Source organism: Henckelia pumila, chromosome 4, assembly GCF_033568475.1.
Source record: "Henckelia pumila isolate YLH828 chromosome 4, ASM3356847v2, whole genome shotgun sequence".
Lineage (NCBI taxonomy): Eukaryota > Viridiplantae > Streptophyta > Magnoliopsida > Lamiales > Gesneriaceae > Henckelia > Henckelia pumila.
This window is the reverse complement of record NC_133123.1, coordinates 92,517,551-92,518,512: the sequence shown is the minus strand read 5'-3', so window position 1 is coordinate 92,518,512 and position 962 is coordinate 92,517,551.

The window sequence follows — 962 nt, the reverse complement described above, 5'->3', positions numbered from 1 at the left end:
TTGAGATATCATTTTCTTCTCCCTTAAAAATGAAAAGAAAACTTGGAGAATTTCTTGGAGAGGGTTTCGGCCACTTCTAGGATTTCATAGTGGAATATGTGAATGTGTGTATATAATTATAATGGAGAAGGATTAATTAGGCACAATTAAGCCATGCATGGAAAAGTGCAAGTCATGCATGGAAAATTGTAAACTATCATCCAACTCTTCAAATTCCATCACACACAAACATATATATATCATATATATATATATACATATACACGCCCAAAATATATATACATATATAAATATATATATTTAAATGTTTTGAAATTATTTTAATTAAATATTAAACCTAAACTCATTTAAGTTTAATCAATTAATTAAATTCAACTTGAACTCATTCAAGTACACTTGTAACAATAATTATATAACACTATTTTATTTGAGCTCTACAAGACTCAATAGTGTTTAATTATTTGTACATTAAAATGTCAACTAGTGTTAAATTAATTCAACACTTGAATTAATTAACTAAGTTTAAAATAATAGTTTAGAAAATATCAATTTTCATAAACTAATTATTTTAAGTCAACTTTTAATCTTGGAACACATTCACAAATTAAAAGTTACTTATTCCATTTATTCTCCAATTTAGATGTCAAACTTTTAATTTATTTTACTTATAAACTCCTTTATAAGTTGTTCAACACATTGAACTTATTTTAATCTCAACGGGATCTAGAAAGCTAGTACTTGTGTGACCCTCAATGGTTCACTGATACAACTAGCAGTGGGTTCACATTTCCATGTGATTCGGGATCAACAAGTCCCTTATATGAGCATACCCTATATATAGCTCCATTCTTATTGATCAACACATTGATAATAAGAACGTCAGAAAACTCAAGTCTGATAGTACCCAACCAGTCATGTAAACATCTAGCAGCATCGCTTACATGACTCCCTAGGTATCAAAT